This window comes from Hetaerina americana, unplaced genomic scaffold, assembly GCF_022747635.1.
Source record: "Hetaerina americana unplaced genomic scaffold, ioHetAmer1.1.p SCAF_5, whole genome shotgun sequence".
In the NCBI taxonomy this organism is placed as follows: Eukaryota; Metazoa; Arthropoda; class Insecta; order Odonata; family Calopterygidae; genus Hetaerina; species Hetaerina americana.
In genome coordinates this window covers 91,774,301-91,797,446 of record NW_027287095.1, presented here as the reverse complement: position 1 = coordinate 91,797,446, position 23,146 = coordinate 91,774,301, and the positions used below count along the sequence as shown (strand labels likewise).

Genomic DNA, 23,146 nt, shown 5'->3' with positions numbered 1-23,146 from the left:
TTATATGCATGTATATAATTTTAGGTTTTCATCTCAAAAGTCTCATTCATCAACGCCGAGTATATAAATATTTGTATAAATAAATAACTAAATATATATATGCATATACTTATTTATTTTCATATTTCGAAATAGAATGATCTTTGGCGACGCAAAAATATATAAAAACATTGATTAAAAATTTAAGTCAGTGTACTTTCTTTCTGTATCTGTATTGAAATGTCTTGATCAATGTATATATATATATAAAAACAAGGACAACATAAGCTAACATCACTGGCACAATACGCGCAGCTCGACGATCCGCCAATCACAGACGGCTCTTTGGGTCTAGTGGGCGGGGCTATAGTCCGCGTCATTGCCAAGCCAGAATTCACCAGTTCGCGTATTTATTGAATACACCTCGTACACTCACAATTCTCGGCGTTGATGAATGAGACTTTTGAGATAAAAACCTTGAATGTACCGCTGGAGTTTTCCTTCCTCCCTGCCCCAAATACATATTATTTCGTGCTGACCGTTTCATTTAGATTTAATTAACGCAAAGCATCGCCTTATTGTGGGTTCATTTCAGGGTTCTCGGCCGGTAATTGGGTTCGGCGACGAAGGAATAAAAAGACAGATTTGGTGAGGAGGGAGGGAGTCCACTCGTGCTTGCGCGCCGGATGTCGGGAACCCCTCTCCCGCGACCCCCCGGGGGAGGAAGAGAGGGAGGCAGTCACCGTGGAAACACCGACAGCGTTGAGAGACGGAAATAAATGACGCTGAGCAGTGAACCGGCGAGAGCGTCCGCCCAAGCTGCAGCAGTGCCTATGCTTTAATACTGGAACGCCTGAGTGCAAGGGAGTGCTATGGGGGTTGGATGGCGTGTGACGTGCTCCGGGTTCGAACCCGCGAGTCCCGGGATCGTCATGTCTGCGGTTTGCCAAAAAATGTACCCGAGGCGAAGTTTGCTGCGGAGGCACACGCCACGCAGATTAGCGGAGGCATGCCGTTGGAGGCTCAGCGTTATTAAATCAACTGTGGCGTCGGAAACAACTTTTCTAATAAATTTCTCCCAATCAACGTGATTGGGGCATCAGCATTTTTAAAATAAGACGAGTGACTCAGCCCTGCCGGGATAAGAGCATTGAAATGAAATTATCTCTTTGTCGCTATTTATTTATTACTTTGGCGTCTAAATATTTGTGATAACTCTTGTTCGTTGCACTGAAAAGTCGATGCAGTTTTTGAGCCGTTACCATTTTTTATTGTTCATAACGCGTTCTTATTGACACCAGGAGTCATGAAGCAAAAATGAGATTGTTTGCACAAAATCGATGATATAATGAACTTTATAGGATGGATATATATATATATATATATATATATATATGTGTGTGTGTGTGTATATATATGTGTATATATATATGTATATATATATATATATAATTTCCTTATGTATATATATATATATGTATATATATATATATATATATATATATATATATATATATATATATATATATATATATATATATATATATAGTTATACAAGGTTTTGTTTTAAGAAATCATTTTATTTTGACTACTAAGCTATCGTCCTCAACGTCGTAATATTCTACTATGTCTAACATTGTTGGTATAAAATTTGTTATCTCAGGTGTAACCTTATGGAATTTGCATAACATATTGAAATGAAATAATTTACTTTGTAATTCCAACTGATGATGACGTTCAACGTCGAAATCTGGGTCGGGTTTTTTAAATAAAGTGTGTTAAATGACAAAGAAAATTATTTCATTTCGTTTCAGTTGTTGGCCTAAGTTCTTTACTATACAGTTCTTCTATATATTCCTTCCATCTCTCTTGGATCTTTCCTGTGTCAACAATTAAATACCCACCTTATGTCTAACTCATAGCATAGATCTTCCCTTCTTACTTACTGATAGCGATTTAACCTTGCTGTATAGCGCAACTATTTCACCCTTCTTCTGAAAACTTTCCATATCCTCGCACTGCATCTTCCACCATGCTTCCTTTGCTTTATTTGTTGCCCGTATCAATTTATTATTTTATTCTTTGAACTTCCTTATGTGTAACACTTTGTTTACATTCCTCCATTTCCTTTTCTCGTCTATTTTTCTGATGATTTCATCCGTCATACGTGGTTTCCTTCTCCTTTTCCCTTTAGCAGTGACTATGTATACAAACGTAGTTTAAATTAGTATGAATGTAGTCATCAATTTCAATTAGTATCATTAGTACACAATGTAATATGAATACTACGTAGTTTCAATTGTGGCTTAGGATATCCTTATTTTGATGTTTTCCAATTTTTCTTCGATATTACTCAGCTCTTTGCTCTCATCCATGATTTTTTCTACAGCTAGCTGAAGCTCATTCTTATTCATTCAATTTAATGATTCTACATTCCATTTCCTAACCCACCGCCCCTACCTCGTTTACCTAAGCCTTTCGTCGTGTCTAAACTAACTGTTGGTGATGTATTACTACACTCTCCTGCAGAACTCAATTTCTTTCTCTCTGCGGTCAATCCTCGTACCTAAACCGTAGTCCCCCACCTAATTACAATGTCTTCTTTCGCCTAACGTCGCATTCCAATCCCCCATCACTATCAAATGTTTTCCTGCAGGAACACGCGCGATTATGTCCTCTAACTTTTCGTATATCTTATCGACCTCTTCCTCCGTATGGTTGCTCGGTGGCATGTATACTTGAATAATAACCAAGGTCGTCGGTTCTGCTTTTATCTCTACTGGTAATATTCTATCTGTTACCTGTTCTATGTTGATTACGCTTCTTTCTACATCTTCATTTAATACTATGGCAACCCCTCGTTGGCTCTCGTCCCCGCCGCTGTAAATTATTCTATAACTATCACTCCAGTAATCCCCGCTACCTTTCCATCTCACCTCGCATAGACCTAAAATATCTTTATTCCCCCTTTCCATCTCTCGCTTAACATTCCCCAATTTTCCTGTCCTCAATATTGTCGCAACATTCCAAGTTCCTATTCTAACTAATTTAGTCTTCTTCTTCTGCGTCTTCTGTCCTACTGCCGTCGGTTCTCCATTGCAAGGGTTACGTGAGATGACGAATGCCGTTGCCTTGCCTCTCCCGCTGCCGGGCTCAACACACGGCCGATTGGGCCGAGCCCCGTAGTTGCCAGGACTCAAAATCTCTACACTGTTTATCACATAACTCTTGGGGATAATAACTGAGGTGGTCTCCCGTTTGCTTCCTCATTTTTGCATTGAAATGCATATTAGCGGATTACTACGTTAACAGTTATTGTCGCGGCAGTTCCCGTAGTTTATTGGGCTTTGTCAGAGGTAAAAACAACATAAGTGATTAAATTAGGTTTTAGCCTAGTGGACTGTGGCGCGTTGGATTCGACAGCGAATGCTTGTGACATTGTGTGCACGGTATTTCGTCACAACATCTTGTTCCTTTAAAGCCCCCAAAATATTAGAGTTAAAGAGGACGCCTCGATAATTTAACTGGCTAAAGCACTCGGCCGGACATCCAGGGATCCGGGTTAGAATTCTGGTCAAGGCGAATGATTTTTACACTCTGAAATTGTTGCATTCCTCAAATAGTGTTTTTAACATGACACCATCACTCAATGGCCGCCCCACTAGGGTAAGAAAGCTTTGCAGCCGCCTCACTGAGGAACAGACGCTGGGTGGACAACCTTTCGTCTGCCTCCTAGCCTTCGACCTGGGTGACTCTGCCAGGAGCAAATACCATTGCTCCCGTTAGCACAGCGCTAGGGTTCATCGGAACGCACAAGCCCTTCCAGCACGGCAAGGTTGTAGTTCATGGGAGGGTTTCATGGGATATCTACTGAGAAATATGGAAGCCTATCACAGGCTGTATTGAGCTGCGTCAAAGCTGTACTTAATGGGAGGAATATATATGTATATGAAAAACCATAAACACAGTAATCAAACGGAAGGTCGTCTTGGTAGGTGATGGTTGAGGTCACCCAGTACTACGCCCGATAGCATTTGAAATTCACACATCGGGGTAGGGGAACCAGTGCCTTCCCCTGTGCCGGTTAAGGTTTTCTAGGATCATCTGGTACCTATATATATATATATATATATATATATATATATATATATATATATATATATATATATCTATTGTCCATCATATTTTTTATAATGAGATTATTAATCGAGAGGAATATAGAATACAACCAGGAGGTATTTGCCTGTTTCGTAGATTTCGAAAAAGCGTTTGATAGAGTGAATTGGGAAAAACTAATGAGTATTCTGCAGAAAATAGGAATAGATTGGAGGGAAAGGAGGCTAATCCGCAACCTGTACATGTCTCAGACTGCTCAGGTGCGGGTGGGCAGCGAGTGGGGAACGGGGAGTCCGGTTGGGCAGTGTTAGGAAGGGGTGTAAGGCAGGGTTGCCCATTATCACCGTCGCTGTTCAACCTGTATGCAGAGGAAATGATCAAAGAGGCATGGGAAGAACTCGAGGTAGGAATGAGAGTGGGCGGGGAATTCGTAAAATCAGTTAGGTTTGCTGATGACCAAGCTTTAGTTTGTCAGTCAGCCTAGGGGCTGCAAGCATTGCTGAGCGAATTGGAAATTCAGTGCGACAGGTATGGGATGAGAATCAATATTAAGAAAACAAAGGTTATGCGATTTTCTAGAAAGAAAAAGGCTAAGCTTAACATTAAAATAGGAGGGCAAAAACTAGAGCAGGTAGAACAGTTTACGTATCTCGGTAGTGTTTTGGACCAACACGGTCAAAGTAGTAGGGACGTAAGGAATAGGATTGCGCCAGGCAAAGAGACTTTCACAAGGAGGAGGGAGTTGATGACGGGGACGTTGAGTAAGGATGTTAAGAAAAGACTCGTAAAAACTTTGATATGGAGCGTAGCTATGTACGGTGCGGAAACGTGGTCATTGAAGCAGGAGGATAGGCGTAGATTGGAGGCTTTTGAAATGTGGGTGTGGAGAAGAATGGAGAAGGTGAAATGGACAGAGAAGAAAACAAATGAGGAAGTACTTGGTATGGTGGGCGAAGAGAGGGGTTTGTTGGGAGCAATCCTATGGAGGCAGGAAAAGTGGATGAAGGGGGTGTTGACCGGCAGTGGGATGTTGAAGACTGTGATAGAGGGTAGAATGTTGGGCAAAAGAGGAAAGGGAAGGAGCAGGATAGGGATGTTGGACGGGATGAAGGGAGGAAGAAAGTACTCAGAGATGAAGTGGGACCTGATATTGAGTAGGATGATGGATTTTGTGTTTTGTTAGGAGTAATAAAATATTTGTTTGGTAGTTGTGTCCATCCAAAAACCTACCTTAACCGGTGATTACCTTAAAAAAAAATAATAAAAATTATATATATATATATATATATATATATATATATATATATATATATATATATATATATATATATATATATATATATATATATATATATATGTGTATGCGTGTTCTATATTTCATTTTTTATTTTGTTTTCGTATTTTCTGCCGTTCAAATATTGTTTTACATGCATTATAGGGCGCCTTGAGTTGAGATGGAAGGATAGCGGAAATTACTGAAGTGATGGATATCCTACTCCTAATCCAATAAATATATACCCATAAGTTAATTTGTTTACATGGGGACCACTCACTCCAAAAAGGTACGGAGTAAGGGCTTTTAAGGGCTAAGTTTTGCTTAAATACGGTAAAAAGTTAGAAAGTAACATAGGCGAAATGAGCTGCGATTTGGATATATTGTTTTGGAAAATTCTGAGATTGAACAGCTCAATTTTATTTCACTTTATCCTGCGGAGAGGGTAGGACATGTTTAACTCAGGATTAATATTTCAATTAATTGATTTCAGAGGGAGCGAAAATTCGCTCAATGCTCTCCTATATTCTATTAAGCTATGATATCATTCAAAAACGTAAATTATGATTTATGGCGACAGCTGGGAAGAATTTTTGTGCATAGTAAACAGCCGCAAAAAATTTGATAGTCTCCGATTGTGTCCTGAAAAGATAACTTTAAAAGTATATAATTTTTCCAGCAAATTTCTGATACGTAATTTGATGGTTTTGAAATATTTCTTCATGCGATGAATTTTAGAGTGCATCAGTTTGTTTTTTTCAAATTAGGTGTTAATGATGCCTGGCAAAATCTATCTATTTCTTAGGCACTAACAAGCCACCGCTAGGGGATGTGGAAGGTAATGATCACAAACCAGATAAGCAAGGTACAGTATAGTTTTGCAAAGTAATTCTAATGGATTAGGCCATGTTAACGACAGGTACATGCACTACGGTATCTAAGATAGAGCTTGGAGCCCTTAGGAGGTACATAAGTCCTACCACCACGCCAAGGTTGAACCAATTCGGAGGGGTGGTAGAGGGCACTTGGTAGTAGTAATCTTGGTAATTTATATTTCTGTAACCTATTCTTCATCATCCATTTGTTTTATTTTTACCACCTTAAGATATCTTCCAGAACCTTTTAAGTTTATTTTTAGGTCATATTTGTGCAAATTAAAGGGAGATGCATAAATAAGATTACAGATTAGGATTGTTTGAATGGACCCAAAAATTTCCAAAACTTTAATATACAGTTATAAATATACTGGTGCAAAATGTCTCTCAGATGAATATCTTTTTCATTTTTGATTTTATAGACTCTCGAGATCCTGTCCTTATGTTCGAGTTTGCATTAAATTTTCATGATTTTATCAACCCGGAGTTCGGTTTGGTTAGTGATGGACGAGTTTTCCCAACACTAAACGCGACGGTGTGTGAAATGCATACATCAGGGTAATGAGGGGGCCTTCACCTATGTCGACTATAGTTTCCCAGAAAGATCTCGTATCCAAAAAAATAACACAGCTGGGGTAAAGCTGAGGGTATCACTAGCATACAATTCAGAATGTAAATGGTGTATTCTTATTAATATAATATCAACAAATTTCGTTCGAGAAAATGTCTTTGGGGTCATCTAATGCGTAAGAAGTGAGATATCGAAGAAGTTGCTTGGGGAAATATGGGCCAACTATTAAAGAAATTGGGAAAGTTGGAAAATGACCGCTGAAATGATTTATTTAAGTATAATTTACATTGACCTAAAGGCTACTTGAACCTAGATTGCAATCAATATAATAAGGAAAACATTATAAACTTAGGACGAGACAAAAATATAACACTTCCTATTAATTTAGATGAAATAATAAGTGCTGTAAAAAATGCATCAAGATAAAACACGCCTTGGCGCCAGAAAATACATTTAGAAAACTAATTGATATGCACAAGCGGTGAAAGTTCAGATGCTACAAAAAAGGAACTCATTTTTTTCACCATTTCCAGTTTTAGTTTAAACCTCAGTCATTCTGCAATGTTTTCAATGTGATTTGTTCAAATTATTAATGTTGCAACCCAGATAAATGTAGCTAACTGGATCGCTTCGGAAAAGAATTCCTGATAGGTGATCGTCATAACTTTGAACTGGCAAAAAATGGAAATAAATCACATTAAAAAAAAATTTTATGCATTGAATGTGATAACCATCACGGAACTGAAGCAAAATAATTGGGAGACACTAAAATGCAACGATTTCAGAGAATTAAAATCATTCGCCTTGACCGGGATTCCAAACCGCATCCCTCGATGTCCGGCCGACTGCTTTAGCCAGTTAAGCTATCGAGGCGTCCTCCTCCTACACTCCGAAATTTTAAAAGTTATTGTCGCGGCATCTCCGACAGTTTCTTGGAATTTGCCAAAGGTTAAAATACCCCTAGCGTGTCTAATTTTGTCTCTTACCTCGTTGACTGTGGCGAATCACGAACGACTTCGAATGCCTGTGACATTGTACTCGTATTTACAGTATTTCGTCACAACATCTTGTTCCTTTAAAGCCCCCAAAATCTCGGAGTATAAGATGAAGCCTCTGTATAGGGACGCCAAAGGCCAAGGCTTAAATGGCCAAAGTATTCGGCCGGATGTCGAGAGATCCGGGTTCGAATCCAATTCAAGGCGAATGATTTTAACATTCTGAAATTGTTGCATTGAAATGCATATTAGCGGATGACTCCGTTAAATTCTACTGTCACAGGATCTCCCACAGTTGCTTGGAATTCAAGAGCAGCTATAATACGATAACCCTTTTTCTTTCACATTTGTTTAATTTTCTTCCTTACCTTATGATTTCTCTGCATTGCCTTAAGAAGTTTCGCTGAAAAAATTGCTACTACTTCTTTCGAAACAATTCCGTTTCCGCGGCCGTATCCCTTTAAATTCATTTTTATAGTTTTTCTTCAGGAGGAGCCAAAGTGATAAACCTTTTCTGAACGGTGGTGCGTCGTATGTTTGGCGACACATTGCTTGGAAAGTTCCAGGCAGTCCCGAAGCATTTGAGCAATGTCAAGATCAACAAAGCTTGGCGGAAATCGCTCCATTGAATAGCAGCAGCATCGCTCGCTCCGAGGCAGGGGAGCTGTCAGCGAGTGGACGGCCAGTGAATGGCCATCGATAGCAATTGCAGGCACGCCACCGGCGGCAAATGCAGGCGCGTCCACCGAATTTCATCATACCTAATGACCGTCACCAGATTCTGGGAGTATTTATAACCGCATTCAGAACCGAAGGAAAAAATTCTCCCTAATTCTGAACGAATTACATGTGGAAAATTTATATAACCATCTTAAAATGCTTTAATTGAATTTAAGCATACTTTGGATTTATTTAATTGGTACAATTAAAATTAAATTGATACAATTTAACTTTTTGGCTACTTAATATAGTTAACCCACCGTGTTGTCTACGAAGTGTCTCATTAGATGTATCATGGCTAGAAAACTAAGGGACCAGAAAAATACCTTAATTTTTAAGTTTTTAGGCTTACGCAAAGGTTTACGAGTTTCTTCTTTGCAAGAAATGGAAGCAAATCGGCCCAATTATTTTGAACTGTTAGTGTTCTGAGAAAGGCTTCAATTTCTTTACCTAAGCCAATTGTTAGATGCATTCACATGACACATTGTTTTATTTCCCATTAGTAACGAACTTCCACTTACTTTTGAATCAGAATACAGCCTTTCTTGTTTATTAAAAAATTATAACTCTGAATATCACCATTTTAAAAAGTGAAACTTTTGTTAACTTGATGTTTTCTATGGTCGAAAAAATGCTTCCTGGAAATAGAGGAAGGAAATAACAAACGAAGTGCTTTGGATGATAAAATAGCAAAACTCCACTTGCCACCTTCAGCGTCTAGGGAATAATTGAGTCTACTCAATGGCATGCACTTTCACTGACCTCGTGTTTTTTGTTGTCAAAACCCTTTCTTTCCGCATGACCTCTTTGGAATGCCTTTACATGATGCAGTACTCTTTACAGTATTGTTTGTTTTGCCTTTTATCTTTTTAAATTTCCCTTCCATCCCTTGTTTCTCTCCGTGGGGGGACCCTCCTGCTACCCACAGCGTTGGATCGCATTCCCTACCTTTGTCCTTGGGGAAGATACTATTTTATGTTGCATTTCCATGTGGTCGTGAAATTTCGCCTTCCTACTTTTCAAATTGCACGTTATTGGATGAATTTCTTGCTGCATCCTAAGGTGCCATTATTTGCTGGATGATAGTATATGAATTTGCATGTGTATTGAATTAAAGGATGCTAGTATGAATGCATATGCCACTGTGGGTATAGTTTTGCATGTATATGTTTATTTTGCATGTGGTTGTGTTCCTTTTTACGGGTGGTGACCTAACATCACCCGCCACACGTCCTTGCGGCGGCTTGCGGGGTATTTTGTAGATGTAGATGAATAAAAAAAAGGTGAAAAGGAGGGAAGGTTCTCTGGAGAAATTGTGAAGAAGGCGAGAAGAGTGGATTGGGGGGAGATTGTTTGAAGTGCCAACGTTCACTAGCGTACAGAATGAGGATGAAAACTGAGAGTATTGAATGGGTCAAGGAGGAAAATGGAAGAGGTTCGTTGAATGGTGAGCGGAAGAGAGGTAAAGGAAGTAATCAGCGTAGTTGGAAAGTGGTTTTTTGTCTTTGGATGAGTTCCAGTGGGTCATGTGCTCTTGGATTAGAAGTGTCGTGGTGTTTTGTCCTCGGATCTATCAGACACCCACTTTTGATCGATGAGGCTGCTCGTTAAGAATACGTTTGATGCAATTATTGGATGCCAACAGATTACCGGACCATGTACAACTAACTCTAATGCTTGTACTTATTTTCTAGAGGGATCAGAGCGCGGTGGTGGGCGAATAGAGAGACGGAAGATTAGATTAGAGCTTAGATTAAGGCATATTGCGATGGAATAAACGTGGGGTAAGTGTTTTTACGGACTAATTCGTATTCCGGAATTTTATCCTGGGGATTCCGTCTGATCAGCGTTACTTCTATTCCAATTTTGGGGAGCAAAGCGGCCGTTCGTCGAAGGGAAAGTTGACTTTCTTCTCTGCCATGCGACTGTAAACACGGCGTCAAAGAAGTGGTGTAGATCTGCATAAGCCGTAATTACAGTTTTTATGCTAAAAAAAATTGCATAAAAAGTATCGGCAACAATTTTCTCCGACGTTTGCGTGGAGTGATGAATTCAGGCCGTTGGTTGATTATGCAAATGATCGCAGATTGTATTGGCATTGATTAGATGGCAGTGACAGCGCGCACCACCACCATCATCACTGAAAATTTGGCGATGCGAAAGATCTACGCTAAACTCGTCCTCCCGGAAGATCTTTGGACGGACGACCAGAAGAGCAGAGTCGAGAGTGTCTACTTGCGAAGACCTTGCGAAATGTAATCGCGACGACTCCCCAACCCCCTTACAGTTCCGACTTGGTACCAGCAGGTTATTTTCTATTCCCAAAAGTTAAATCCACCATCTATCGAAGAACACCACAAAGATGGGACCCTACTCGCCGTTAAATAAGCTTGCAAGCGATAAGTACCCTTATCCGGAATCCGCCTGCCAGGGAGCCGTCGAGTCGGGGAAACACCGCAAGGGCAAAAGTGTATCCACGTTCAAGGGAAGAAGTATTTTGAAGAATTTTGAGACATTGTAGCTAAATATAAAATAAATATATTGTCCCAAAACTCATCCCGATACTTTTTATACAGACCATGCATGTGCGCGTTAAAATTGACTTCTAGGGTTATTGCAATGAAGAAATCAATGAGAAAGTGATGCATGAAATTGAAATTTTGGTTGGGAAAGCTAATCTGAGTAGAAATAAGATCTTAAAGGCATAACAGAAAGTTATTCTTAAATCGCAAATCTTCGTTTACTCGCTGCCTTTGAGGGTTAAACAAATTTTCTCATTTTAAGCAAACATTTGACTTCGCACAGCGTCCGCCATTTGTAAACTACGGAAATGGTTGGAAAAAATTGGGGAAAAATCATTTGAGGCAAAAGAATGCCAAAAAATCGTGTTTTTGTTTTTAATTGCTCAATTTTCGATCCACGAGGCGAAATAATTGGATGTATTTGACTTTGAAAATTTTCAGAGAAATTAAAAGGCGGTTTTATTTTGCAAAACTCGATCTAATTTAGGTCCTTGTCAGGTATTAGCGAGTAAGAAACTACCACGCGTAAAAGACATGTACTAGGAATCACATTCACCAGTAACTCGAATGATAAAAGAGTCCTTTTCATGAGAAGCGTCAGATTCCGGATGCGAATGTAGCACTTTTTGGGTTTAAGGCCAGATCTCTTTCCGAGTAAAATTCATTTCCGGTCTTCTTGACATCGCTTCGACAAATTAGCGTCCTGGCCAATAATCGACGGTGTTTAGCCATCGTCTCCATAAATGCAACGGCAAAATAATATCAAGCAATCCACCCTTCCTCTGCGACCTCAAACGCTGAGCGGTAGCACCACCCTTTAGACCACCGGGGGTGACTCTCCCCACTCCTGCAATTTCAAGTCTGGCAATGTACATATGATGGCACTTGTGTTAAAATTTTTCAAATGTTGCTGCGAGGAAATACGAAAAATGCCGTTATTTCAAATTATCGACATGCATTGCTCACTGTTACGTAGAAGCGAAGGAACTTATTATTATTAAAGAACAATTATCCGAAATATAAATAAACTGGTAAACTTTTTGAATTAATGCAAAGTTAAAAATTAGCAGTCAAAAATTTAAATGAGAATGATGAATAACTTGATATCAAGTGGAAAAGTGCTACGATCAGTTATTCATTATGCTCGACTTCCACCACATAACGTCTGAAGCTATTCAATTTGTTTAAATGAGTAATTTAACAGAGAGACGAAAATGGTGATGATAACTAATCGGAACAATAACAAAGTAAGAAAACACGAATAAATGACGGAACAAGAAGGTCCAATGAACTGCAACCGGGCCCTGCTCTTTTGTTTTTCTTCACCTGTGACTATTTTTCAGCGAAGAGATTCATCGTGGATCGTTGATGTAAATGACCTCGTAATCTATCCTCTTGATTGGAGAGACGACATTCTTTTATTACTTATGAATTTCATGGGTTACAACAGACGCAGTGTTGTTCGTCTGAGGATCCTCCTGTCGGTCGCTGATGAGATTGGTGCTCGAGCGAGGGGGATTCGGTGGGGGATCACTATCACGCTGCCCCCGGAGGGTGGGGTGGGGTCGATCCCCCCCCGCCATGGGGGCAGCACGCACGGCTCTGCCCCGACGGTAGAAGGAGCGAATCTCGCCACTCGTCCAGTGAGTGGCAGGGGGTGACACTCGGAAGATTGAGCGAATGTTGATCCGTGATCACTTGCTCGCCCCGTTCGTCGGAGTGGGGGGGGGGTCGGGATTGCCAACCCAAATGACCTCTGGCAGCGGGCGTTCAAATAACGATCTCCACGACAAACAAATTACCAATGATACAGTCCAATCCAGATGATTTACGATTTTTCAAACGTAAACACTAGAAATACCTCGTACTACGTTAGTCAATTGAACAAGAATTTCATTTTAAATGCTTACGGACGATAAAAAGTGGGCAAGTCCATTGTGAATGATAAAAACAATTAAAGAAATCGAATCTCCTGCTTGAGACATTTACAAGCCATATATAAATTTTGCTTCGCTAAAAATACCCGTGCGATGTAATTCATTCATGTAGCATTTGTTTCATTCAACCAAAGATTAAAGAGTATTCTAATTATATTCAATTGTTCCCGGCTCAACTTTGTGGAAGTTCATGTTCATTAAATGAAGAACGCAATGTATCTTTCCACTGTTCTTTATTTACGTACGACAAGTTTCAACGCTCAAACGTCATCATCAGTTGCCTGATGAAGACGCTTAAGCGTTGAAACTAGTTGTACGTGAATAAAGAACAGTGGAAAGATACATTGTATTCTTCATTTATTGAGTATTAGTAATGTTTTTCAAGGTTTGCCATGCGTGACATTAAAATCAATTTTGTTAATTACTCTATGGTGTCACAATTGTTTGGCCGTGAATTGCATAATTATAATTGCACTGTTAAACTTCTTCCATTAGCCGTTTTTGCGTGGGTTTAATGTGAAATTCCTTACTTTAGCACGTAAAATGTGCAAGACGCAATGAAGGGAAGCCACTTCACCTAATAGTTAAACTTTTGCATGATTTTAAACATCAGACGATCCTATATCCAACCTTAACAAAATATTCCGGAAATCTAGTTTCCATGACCATGTGAACACACGCACATAAGGGACTTTCATGGCGGAATTTCACTCGGACCAGCAACTAAATACACCAATTTTTCACGGTAAATGCACCATATCAATACTTAGAGAATAATCACAGCTATTATAACAATACGGCTGCGACTGATTGACCCAAAACAAAAAGAGAAAATCTGCCTCATTCCATAGAAATACGAGTACATATGAAATAAACATAGAAATCGTTATACGAGAGAAACGCCTAACAAGAGACTGATGTTGAAAACTAAAATTGGTTTATCTCGAAAAATTAAATAGTATTCATTTTTGCATTGAATTTCTAAAACGTCGAAGCAGAAGTTTAATCAGGCTCCGTACATAATATGTTGAACACATGGAGATTAATTTAAACTTAAAATTGTGTGATGATGGATTTTGGAAAAGGAACATTTCTACTCCGAACGCCTTCTGCATCTAAAATACCGAACCAAAAAGTGCACACTCGATTAACTCGACTCGAAAAGAGAATTTACTCTAACTCGATTCACTCACGACCTCCCCTCGGTTAAACAAATACGGGACATATGTGGAAAATTTAACAAGAAATTAAGAGATAGTAGAAGAGTATTGGGTAAATGTGATGAAAACGTCAAAGAGAAATGGTATCTGTCGCTGGTTAGGCCTCATTTAGAATATGCTGCTAGTGTATGAAGTTGGATTGACATCCGAATTGGATCGCGTGCAGCGTGGAGGAGCTTGATTTGTAAAACGTTGTTATGACAAACTTAGCAGCGTAACAAAATCATTAGAGGAGCTAGGCTGGCAATCACCCACGGAGCAAAAGTTAAATTACAGATTGAAGCTATTGCATAAATTGGAAGGACTTCTCTTTAGTAGTGATATTCAAAATGTATTATTACCCCCATCGTACCACGGTAGGAGAGATCATGTCTCTAAAATCAAACAGAACAACTGCAAAACAGATTTAAGAAGTCACTTTTCCCACGAACGATAAGGGATTAGAATAACTGCCGACGGTGGTGCCTTGTTTATGGTCAGTAGCCTAATGTGTGTCTTATATTAATGACTCCATTGTACCCAACTTATGTTTTCTCGTAACACTTGCTAGCAGCTCTATCCGCAGCGAGATTTTAGTGATTTAAACTTAGATACTGTGATGTACGTAAATCAGTTTCCAAAAATTATCTCCATCATTTGAATCGTATAACTTCTCCGCAACTCACGTTGAATTCCGTACTATTTCCGTCTACTGGCAACACGTGGACCTATCGCACACGCTGGCGGTGACTTGCAGAGCCACGCGTAAATTAATAAACAAATGAAGAAGAAACGAAGACAGCGTATGGAGAACGATGGCTGACCTGGTGGTGAAACTTGTTTCCATGACGGCGATAAAAGATTAAACTTTCAAGATGCTGTGGAACTTGAGGCGTGCTTTGCAGATGCGTCCGAAAGGTTTTGGGGAGGGAGCCCCGCGCTACTTACTCGGATGGCGTCTCCCTCTTGAACCGCGGTGGCGGATGGCCTTTCAATGACTTCCTTCCTCGCTGCTCACTCCCTCTGGACTCGACACGGAGTATTCTGAACAATATCGTCTCCCGAGAGCCACGACCGACGCCGAACACCGCGGCGCCCTTTTATAGGGGGAGGTTTATCGTGTTGCATCCCCCGCCACTCACCCCCTGAATCCCGCCCACGCGCGGTTGCGTACTAGTGCCGGTGGAGGATGGAAGGGGGTGAGGGATTGAGGGAGGGGGTGGAGGGAGGGGGTGAGGGAGGGGGTAGAGGGGAGGGAGGGCCTCGCGGTACCTTAATCGCTCTCGACTAACTTGTGGCTTCCTGAACAAATCGCCAGGTGTCTCTCCTCCCCGTCCCGTGTTTTTCCCTTGCACTTCTTTCCGTGTCTTTCCGAGCATCGTCAAGGGTAAGCGACCCTGTAATTGGTTTTGCATTAATCTTTCCACAATATTCTGCGTTATTCCGACCATTTCATTCACTCACGACTTCTCTGCGGAAAAGGACAATCGCATTTTTCCATTCGGTTGTTCTTTTTCCGCGGGCACTCGAAGATTCTACGAAGGACAAGGGCTGTCCCAAAAGGAGTAGGATTGAGTCGATTAACAAAAAATATATTGCCAGAATTAATAAATACACTCAAAAGTCTTCAAAGTAGCACCCTTGTGCGTGCCGCTGCCAGTGGGTTTTCCACTCCTCGTACGCCTTCTGGAAGGCGGCGCCCGGAATGCCGCCAAGCTCCCTCGTCACGGCCCGTTGTAACGCTTCCACCGAGCCGTGGTGAAGTCCTACCAGCGCGAATTTGCGTCGCGGGGAAGAGGATGATGTCTGGTGGGCATTTTCTACAAAACTTTGTTCCTCAATCACGTTTTCGAGAAGCTCTTGGCAGATCCGCGTATGAGTTTCCTTTTGTTCGTCCAGGACCACTCGTGGCATCAACTTCGCACACACCTTTCTCATGACCATTTTGTCGTCTACAAGTCGATGTACATCACTTTCAGGGATACCAAATCCACCAGAAGCCAAGCGAACACTCAACCTGCGATCCCTGTCCAACAAAACTTTCAAACTTGCAAGATTTTCGTCACTTTTTTAGGTCAAAGGGCGTCCTGAACGTTCGGCGTCTTCAACATCTTCTCAACCCTCCCGGAACAACTTGTACCGCTCAAAAACACCCGGTTATTACATGGTGTTATCATCATAAGCTGTATGCTTGAGAATGTCATGAGTCTCTTTCCAGGTTTTGTCCAGTTTCACACAAAATAATGGCGTAGCGCTGTTCCAATAATCGGTTCATGACGGAGTGTAACGAGGTCACGTTATAGAGGTTTCGCAAACGAACAATCCGCACTACGCAAAGGCTGAAAGCCAACTGACACCGGCCTCCAGCATTTCATGAGATTCCCCCCCCCACTCGAACCAAGCCAAAGAAACTCCTACTTTTAACGAAACTACTTTTGGGACAGACCTTGTAATTCGTGGAGCAGCAGAATTTGCTCTCGGCAGTTGGTCGAACTTCTTAAGTTGTCCTCTTTTCTATGGAGAACTTGTTCGAACCCATGTCCTCGCTCCTTGCTCCTGCCATCTGTTCTTTAGTGTTTTGCCACGAAACGCTTCCAAGTACATTTATTTTACTCGTCCATTTTTTATCGTAAATTATATGAAGTTAAAATTCTATAAGTTTGAATCTAGTCTGCAAAATCAGAGCTATCCTACACTTGGTTAAAACAATATATTTTTGTCGATTCTGTGCAATTGCTGGAGTAATTTTTGTGCATATTGTACCATAAAATAATATTATCATGGCGGCATTTACGAGTTTAGATAATTTGTGCTCTTGTGTCGTTCATTGCAGTTCGATTCACTGTTGTCATTCCCCTGCTCAACCAGCTGATCAGTTTTATGGAATTTGACGGCTCGTTTGGAGGATTAAGATTAATTGATTTTCCATCTAGGGTATGCGCTCCGGGAGACGGGGACCTCTCCCCACCGCTGATACACTGTGTTAATTTGCCGTAGGAGCTTGAACTGCAGTCAACATAAACACTACGCTGGTCCCGAAGGCGCCAAAAACGGTAAAAAATGAGTTCCGCACATCGAACTCTTTTTGCGGACTTAAAGAAAAGAACAGAATTTTTTGGCAATAGTAGCGAAAGGTTTAGATCACCGTTTTCAATTCGGAATTCAACATTCTATAAATGCAATATCACTCAAAAGTGACGATTTCATGCAATAGTGTATTTCGCGCCAATTCTACGTATTATGAATATCTAAACCATAGACACAGTAGTCAACCCGCAGGAGTTAAGGAAAGGTAATGGGTTCAGTTTTCCAGGATGTTTTTTAATGGACACTGGACAATACTATGCTAACCTTCTGAACCAACTACAGCAAAGATAAATGAAAAAAGGCTAGGTTTTGCAAGGAAGGAATTCATCTTTCATCAAGACAATGCATGCCCACACACGAGTGTCGTTGCCATGGCAAAAATACGTGAACTAAGATGCGATTTATGCCACGCCCGCCTTGTTTGCTTGATTTGGCTTAATCAGATTTCTATCTCTTCCCCAAGTTCAACATTTTCCTTGTTTGAAGGAAAATAGGACACGATTCTCTTTAAAAAAAGAACTAACGCCTGAAGTAGACGGGTATTTAAAGACCTGAAGGAATCTTATATTAGAGATGGGATCAAGACATTGCAACATCGCTGGACCAAGCGCATTAGTGTACAGGGAGAATACATTGAAAAATAGAAAAGTTTCACAGAAGTAAGTTGTTCATTTCTATTCCATTCAGAGAATTTTTCTAATTAACCATTGTATTTCGCGTCATTGAGACCTCATCTTAAATACCAGTCAAGTTTTTAGGTCCCTGCGAAAGAACTTACTTACAAAATCAAAAAGGATCCACAGAAAAGCTGGAGTTTCCAAAAAGATAGAAAAACCTGCATTAACCAGGAAGTCCAGGGAAATTAATTTCTTACGCCCTTAAACTTCCAAACACAGAAGTGTAGGATTGGCAGACCATGCAAATAAAGGACCATAGAAATCACACCATCAGTCCAGGAACATCCGCAGAGCAGCATATAAGAAACATGGGCTCATTAAAGGGATATTGGAGTGATATTGAAATGAAAAAGTAAAAGAAATGTGATAGTTTTCTTTGGTGATACCTCACTTATGAACACGGGTCGAGTGTTGGCACCCTTCGTCAGACTTAATTTTTTAATTGAGTCGGACATAATAGCTCTCCCATCGAACAGATAATCGTTAAATTGACGATCGAAAAGGATCACATTTGTTATTGGAATGCCTTACTTGTAGGACCCTGGAAACTCGGAGATGAGAGGCGCAGCTTAAGCTTTAAGAAAAGTACGATTAACTCGAGTCTAACGCCAAGCGACCGGCAACTGGAAGTCACCTCCTTAGATCCTTTACGTGATACAGCCTTTTGTTTAATGCGTGGTAACGCTTGCGTTAAAACGTGCAACTGGCCCTCGATGGATCAAAGACAATTTTCAATGGAAGAGTGGATCAGAGAAGAAGAGTCAGCCGTTGAAACATGGTCCTGGAGGCGAAATTTTCAGACTAAATGGGCAGATAAAGTTAAAGTTAAGTTGAAGAGGAAGTGTATATGTAGACAAGTCATTTTCCCTTTATTAAGAAGGAGACGTTAGGATGAAACAGAGAAGGTATCTGGGAGCAGAAGAATAGAATTAAAATCTGATGGAGAAGAATTGGTTGCAGGTTGCAGTGGACCAATCCTTGCATTGAAACACGGATGATGAGATACTCAGAGGAAGAATAGTCTATTTCTGTTTTCTATCGCACTTCTCTTTACGAGGAGGAGCGTCTTACCGACTACTCTTCTATTCAATATCAATCTTAACACGTTATGATCCCGATAACATCCACTTTTTACACCCTTTTGTCCATACTTTTACTTTTAACTCGTTTATGTATTATATTAAATGAGAATTAATGCTATATTTTTAATGAATTGGGCAGTTTAAGTGAAAATATTTTCACAGACATCCAGCGTGTTGAATGAAAGGATTTTTGCATGAGAGTATGCGCCACTGTGGGTATGGTTTTGCATGTATGTGTTGATTTTGCAAGTTGTATTGTTCCTTTTTACAGGTGGTGACGTAACACCTCCCGCCACTGGCCCTCGCGGCGGCTGGCTGGGTATAATGTAGATGTAGATGTTTTTATGGAGATTCCCCATTTAACCCAAATCAATGGTGTTTATTATCTTGAGTTCAGTCCTAGTGGTCCCTAGAAGATCTAAGATTTTAGTGATGCTGTCTATAACTAATTGAATATGCTCAAGCACACTCAGTTGCAAAGGTCTTGTGAAAAATGGAGCGAGAGTTTGTAAGAATCACGGTATAACTTTCCCACAGGTTGGAGTATTCCATGACGACCCTGTGAACTCCTATAGTTACTTTTATTCTTCACATAATCTTTAGTTCACCAAATTACTTTGAAGAATCGATGTCATTGCAGGGTGCGGTGGATGACGTTTGTGGTAACTGCATTGTACCTTTTAATGAACAATTACCGTTCTTGATGTAGCCCGAATCTTGCAACAGAACGGAGGAGAGATCTACAGCATCTGCGGTGATTTAGTCGGTGCAAAAACGTTATTGAATATCAGCTTTAACCATTCGCATCAAATAAATAGCAGGCTTTGGGATTTTAAGCCAGGAGGAAAAAACGATTTGGATAAAAATATCGTGAGCGTAGTTCTACATGAGTTCTACCTGGCATATGGAATTGAAGATTTATAAAAAAATTATATTCTTTCAAATTTTCACGATAAAATGTCATATTCAGAGTATAGATGTTTACATCGACAAGATTTTATGAAAAATTGTGAATAAATCATGCAATTCTTCGATAACTCTGCATTTTTTTCGTCGTCTTCATTGATGGACCTTCTCCAGTCACAGCTGTTCATATTTATAAATGATTTGTATTGAAATGAAGAGTGTAAAACGGTGAATTCTTGATTGGTGGCATCTCGTGCCATTCATTTAAACGCTATCCGTCATGGGTGAGAGTGCTCTTTTACGTTCCAGGGAGTGTGTTGGTTCTACAAAGAACCGCTTTCCGTTGATTTTTTTGCCTCCTCCCATTTCCAACATAGCTATATGGGGTCCTCTCTTTCCCCATCTCCTCTCCTTATCCGCCCCCCTCGCCGCAGACGAACTTCACTGCTGCCCTCTCGCTGCCACCGCCTTGTGACTCCCACTGGACACACAAACACTCAGAGAGAGGGAGAGACAGACACAGAGGTCTTTCTCCCACCATGCAATGCTATCACCATTCCCTCGCTCATAATCATCTCTTGTGGATTGACGTATTTCTTGGACTGATTGTTACTTTCAATTTTCGTTGATAATTATTGTGGTTTATTCACATTATGTGTACATACATCTTTAATTAACGGCGAGACATAAGGAAAATATATGCATAAAAAGTATCGAGAAATGTTTTGCAAAAACTCGAGATTTACGAGGGCGATTCGAAAAGTAAGGTCTCCTATTTTTTTCATGAAAAATCAAGTTTATTCTCAACTTTGTGTGCATCGTAGGAAAGGCTGAGCATTTAGCTATTTTTCTACATAGTCGCCTTGACGATCAATCACTTTTTGCATCCTTGTAGGCAGATTTTTAATACCGGCGTCGTACCTTACTCCCGTCGCGTCACGAAGCCAACTGACGACTGCTTCTTGCACTTCCTCGTCTGACTTGAATTTCTGTCCTCCAAGGTGTTTTTTGAGGGCGAGAAACAAGTGGTTGTCGCTGGGGGCAACTTCCGGGCTGTAAGGAGGGTGGTCGATGATATTCATCTAGTAGGGTGGTCGTTTGATGTGACAGATGTGGACGTGCATTGTCAGGATGCTAACACACTCCTTTGGTGAGACACCTTGTTGTAACCGAGGACCTCCGACACAATATTCTGCACGGAGTAGTAGCCATTCTCTTCGTTAAGGCCTTCCTTTATCTCATGAAGGGTGATTCTCCGGTTATTGCGCACCATCTCGTCAATTGGAGCCACCGTTGATTCCGGCAAACTCGGCCGCCCCGACCGCTCCTCATCGTGGACGTTTCCCCGGCCATCAAAAAACTCCCTACACCACTTCCGCGTGTTTGTGATGTCCATACACCGTACACTTCCACTAAATGGCGATGAATTTATAACGGAGAAGCAGTCGTCAGTTGGCTTCGCGGCGCGGTAGGAGAAAAGTACGAATCCGGTATTAAAAAGCTGCTTACAAGGATGCAAAAAGTGATTGATCGTCAAGGCGACTATGTAGAAAAATAGCTAAATGCTCAGCCTTTCCTACGATGCACACAAAGTTGAGAATAAACTTGATTTTTCATGAAAAAAATAGGAGACCTTACTTTTCGAATCGCCCTCGTATTTCAGATATTGCTACAATGCCTCAAAATTGTCATAGCACTTCTTCCCTTGAGGGTCGACACACTTTTGTCTGCGGCTTTTCTACGACTCGAAGGCTCCCTGGTAGGAGGGAGGTCCTTAAGGGTAGTGCAAGCTACTCTGACGTCACTTAGGGTCCAATGGTGTTCTACTTTTAGAGAGAGAGCGTTTAACTTTTGGAATAGGAAGTAGTCTGCTAGTGCCAAGTCGAGGAAGCTGTAAAGGATTTGGCGAATCGTTTTTCGTCAGGTCGTCACCTTGAAGCAGGCCTTCGGTAGGACGATTTAACTACAGATCGTATGCATCGCCAAATTTTCAGTGATAAGGGTGTGTGCACGGTCCCTGTCTTTAATATTAATGCCAATAATGCGATCTGTGATCATGCGCACACTTAACCGACGGTCAGCTGCATTTAGCCCTTCACGTTCACGTTGCACGTTGCCGTCGATTCTTGAAGTCGACGGCCGTCCAGCGTGGGGCTCGTCCTCCACACTCTCTTGGCCATCCTTGAGGAGCTCTTGCCACTTAAAACTGCAGTTTGTGACATGCTTTCATCATCAAAAACTAGTCAAATCATGTCTATCGACTCCGTACCTGATTTACCCTGTTTGACAAAATATTTGATGGCTTTCCTCTGCTCAATCTTTCGCTGCAGTCTGCGCTTGAACCGAGTTACTCGATAGGGGTCCAATAAAAACAGGAACTAGCTTGAGCGAACGTTCGTAGGCGATTGGCGCTTGTTAAAGGTCAGATTACCTCACCCCCAGCACCGAGTCCTTCGCTGCATTCTACGCTTGCGCCGAGTTACTCGAAAGGGGTCCAATAAAAACAGGAACTAGCTTGAGCGAACGTTCGTAGGCGATTGGCGCTTGTTAAAGGTCAGATTCAAAGGTCACCCCCAGCACCGAGTTTGCACGGTTTGAGCGTGCTGCGACGTACAGTCGCGTCAGGATAAAATTGTTTGCGATGCTCTTTACGCAAATCATGTGCACAGTTTGAATGATAAGATGAAACCCAGAGAGATTCATTATCAGGCTAGGGTGAAGAGCAGCCTTGTTTGAGGGCGATCTAGTCTTGTCCGAATCCTGATTTGATGATTTGGTGCCAAGGAACGTCGCATCCTTCCATTCTATTGCTCGCGACACCCGAAAGGGACATTTGGAGCCAATTATATACATCCGAAATAGACTGGATTCCATTTTAGTGCTATCGACATCTTATGCCTTGGGAATGGGTTTCGTTTTTTATTCACAAAAATCAAGCATGATTTTCATTTATAAATTTTCATAAGTATATTTTATAACAACTATAAGTTAAATACGAGCATTAAAAATGAAAATAATTTTTTAAATACTGCTCAATGGCTTGGTGTGTTTCCTTTTTAAATATTAATTCACACGCTACGAGTGAGAAAAAAATAATCACACATTTATGAATGAGTAGGATCCGTTTTCTCCTGATGTAACGTTTCATGTTCTCTTGCGGGAACGTTTCAATCTCAAATGGTAGCATTTGAAACTACAGTGCACATT

At 40.8% G+C, this 23,146-nt stretch overlaps 1 protein-coding gene across 1 annotated transcript in view; it reads right to left on the bottom strand.

Annotated features, from left to right (window-relative positions):
- CCAP (Crustacean cardioactive peptide) overlaps positions 1–15,247 on the bottom strand; it is a 67,750-nt gene extending 52,503 nt beyond the window's left edge. The window contains exon 1 of the mRNA XM_071592715.1: positions 15,136–15,247. The gene's annotated coding sequence lies outside the window, so the exon portion shown is untranslated. The remainder of the gene's footprint in view (positions 1–15,135) is intronic.
- Between the last annotated feature and the right edge of the window lie 7,899 nt (positions 15,248–23,146).